Genomic DNA, 3464 nt, shown 5'->3' with positions numbered 1-3464 from the left:
CACACACACACACACACACACACACACACACACACACACACACAGTGCTTCTGAGATTCCTCCTACCTAGAGTCTGAGTCCACAGAGTTCAACTTAAGTCAAAGGGCACTTAGGGGTTTAACTTTTAAGACACCAGAGTGTATAGAGACCCCAGCCAGTTCATTGTCATTGCTAATTTTACTCTCCAGGGCAGGCACAGTAACTTGTCACTGTTTTGGGTGTAGAGAAGCTAAAAAGAGGATCTTATGGGACAGCCATAGACAGGCATCCCAAACTCTTTGCAATTCAATTTGTAAAGTGTGTGTGTGTGTGTGTGGGGGGGGATGACCCCACTTGTGTCTGAGCATGAGTGTTCAAGAAAGTGAATGGCTTTTCACTGATAATTACTATCATTTTCTCTGAAGAGGGTTTGCCAGAGAAGCTAGCAAAGCTTACTTCTGAAGTCTCTTACCTTGCAGGCCCCCTTCTGTGGCCCTGTATTTAGCTGATAACCTTGTCTTCTGATTCTTAAAACAGGTCTCTAAATATATCGAATAGGCTTCAGGCACCTGGAACCTGGATCTACCCAGGGTTTCCCGGGAAAGGAAATGGCAGCTTGAGCAAACCGAAGCAGCCTTGCCTGGCTCAAGGGTGAAGTTTCTAATTTATGGTATATTGTGCTTGTGTGTGGAGTCTCCTTACAGTCTGTGCTTCTTAAAGAAGCCCTGGGCAACCTGGGTCCATCTGTTACTCCTACTTGTTGAAGACAGAAGCATGCTGTGACTCATTGCAGGGGCTTATAGTTCCCAGAGCACCTAGCACAGCCTGGGTTATTTGTTGAATGAAGTATAAACCAAGCGCTGGCACCTTAGAGCTCATAGGTAGGAAAGGTCATAATGACCTGAAACAGACAGGTGCAGTCCATGGAAATCTGGTGTGAAAAACAAACCCGTGTGGGGGCCTTGAATCAGAAACCTGCCATATCTGGGAGACTGTGGAATGTGGGAGGGCGCTCCACACATGCAGGAAGCTGCCATTCTCAACTTGGGTTCCTACTCACTGTGGTGCGTCTGATAACAAACGGGTATATCTTCCTTTTCTAGCCTCCACCACGTTCTCATTTTCTCAGCTTGCAAACAATGCCTATGTCAAAGCAGAACCCCAAACATAAGCAGAATCCAGCTAGGGGGTGAACCGTGCCCTCAGGCAGGGCTTTGGGCAAGAGGGGGAGATGCTCAGACCCGGATTCCACATGCTGTGTAGACTCCAATTATCCAAGGACTTAGAGATCAAACAGCCCAACTGTGCTGCACAATGAAGGAGGAGGTCTTAATTTTACCGTGTGCTACACCCTTCCAGCCAGACTGTGAGAAACAATGCATTCTCATTATGTTCTCCTGAGCACAGAACCTCCCTGAGATTGTCTTGTGTTATCTCAGCAACATCTCTCTAACGTGGACAGGAGGGAGACGTAAGGCGTCTGAAAGAACCGAGTGATTTCCTCTGGCCTGGAGTGAACATCCCAACCAAAGACAGCTTTAGCAGAACGGCTCGTTCCTACTTGGCCTGTGATGGAATAGGATCTTAATGTTATTTATTTTTAGTTCCAGATCTGTATTTTAAGGTGTTTTATTAGTTTATGGGAAAATGAGTTTGCGTGAGCTGAGCTATGGTATAGGACTTGATGTATATAAAGCATATATGAAAAAGCTTAGAAAATAGCATGGGCCAGATGTTAGAATATTGCAAGTTTTTGTTTTCTTTCTTTTCATGGTACAAACAAGGTTTTCGATGAATCATGGTACTGCCAAAAAAAAAAAATCTAGAAAAAAATTTCCTTTCAATTTTACCCACTGGGCCATCAACCAGCCCTCTCTTTAAATTTTAACATCGATCAACATTTGGGAAATTGAATATTTAACATTGAGAAAAGCGGACATCTTTGAATTTCACTTGGTAGACATTTTAGCAGGCATGCCACAGTAGAAACACAAACCCACAGTTTTTATTTATTTTTATGAGCCAGTATTTTTTTTTCTTCCAGTTTCCAGATAGTGGATTCAAAAATTTCAGACAGTATGCAAAAGGAGATAATGATTCTTAGAATTTTTTTGACACAGGGGCTTCACTTGAGTAATAATCGGATACTCTACATCGCCACTCTTCACAGACTTTGCTAAATATGAGCACTGGAGATGTCTCAAGTCGATCACTGTTTCCATGGAAATAGATAACCCTTCGATAAGGCCTGAGAAACAGTGTTTGAGATGCTGTGAACCCCAGCCCCAGCACAGGAGAGAGATCAGAGTTCTGAAGACAAATGTGTATTTCTGTAGGACGAGTGTTCTCTCCGAAAGCATGAACAGGGTGAGGACAATACTATCGTAGGGTTTTTAATCTTGGAAATAAGAGAGTAAATCACTTTGTACCTTATGCTTTTCAAGAGTGGTTAACCCAGCTTTGGAGGCAATGTTTCCTATTCCTAAAGGCAGTAAGAACACTAGCTTAGAAAACTCGTGAATTACGGCTTCCCTGGCTGTGACTTCCTAAGCAATTTATCTTAATTTTAGTTATTTTCTCTCATTCCAGTACTGCACTACATCCACACACATTTAATGATGTTTGTGAAATTCATAGCTAACTGTCTTGTATCACTTGGGGCTGCCTGGACATTACTTTTTGCTAATACTTTCTGCAAGAAGAACTCTCAAAGTCTGCACTCTACTTTGGACTTTTAACAAGAATAAACCTACAGGGCTGTATTTCTATCACTCCTTTCTGACTAAATCAATATTTGACTGGAATAGCCCCCATGAAAAGTCTGATTATTGAATATTGTGAAATCCACATCACTGTCCACAGCCGAGAGCAGTCCTCCTGCGGGTGGGTAAGAATTAAGATGTCGCAGGCAGGAATCAACACAGGATACTGGATTAAGTGAGGCTTTTTTCCCCGTGTGTTAGAGCAAGTTTTATGAGTTAGAGAAGTCGCTGTCAGGCCGTGGTTTCTACACACAGGAGTAGTCTCTGCTGGGGAAAAGGGTTACAAAAGTCACCCGGCTTACCTTGCTTGTCACCACAACTCTGCAGGCGCGAGTGTCTCCAGTCCCACAACAGTTTAACTCACGTGGATCCAGGAAGAAACCATTTCTCTGACCGATTACATCTTGGCTGCTCCCAAGGACACAGGGATTTTGGGAAACACTGTGCATGCGTTCTTCGGTGGTTCCTCTCAATTTAAAGGCTGAAAGATGGGCAAGTGTCCAGTGGCTGCCCGACGACCGGGACAGGAATTCGCAACAGTAAGGCTTGTTCAGAAAGGGTTTCCCGTGACACAGCACAGTTTCACAGCAGCCACTAGATGGCGCATGAGAACCACTTGTGTCAGGCACCAACGCAAATGATCAGGTCTGTTCACAGCGAACCAAAAAAAAGTCCGAAAACAATCCTTCCCAAACTTCTTTTCTAATAGGTTATTATCACCAT

General features: G+C 43.7%; 1 long non-coding RNA gene across 1 annotated transcript in view; it reads right to left on the bottom strand.

The window, feature by feature from the left end:
* LOC110286055 overlaps nt 1-3201 on the bottom strand; it is a 7715-nt gene extending 4514 nt beyond the window's left edge. Inside the window, exon 1 of the long non-coding RNA XR_003835592.1 lies at nt 3044-3201. This is a non-coding gene — a long non-coding RNA (uncharacterized LOC110286055). The remainder of the gene's footprint in view (nt 1-3043) is intronic.
* Between the last annotated feature and the right edge of the window lie 263 nt (nt 3202-3464).

This window comes from Mus caroli, chromosome 19 (genome assembly GCF_900094665.2).
Source record: "Mus caroli chromosome 19, CAROLI_EIJ_v1.1, whole genome shotgun sequence".
Taxonomy (NCBI): Eukaryota; Metazoa; Chordata; class Mammalia; order Rodentia; family Muridae; genus Mus; species Mus caroli.
Note: the sequence above shows the minus strand (reverse complement) of the source record. Positions and strands in the feature narration are given on the sequence as shown.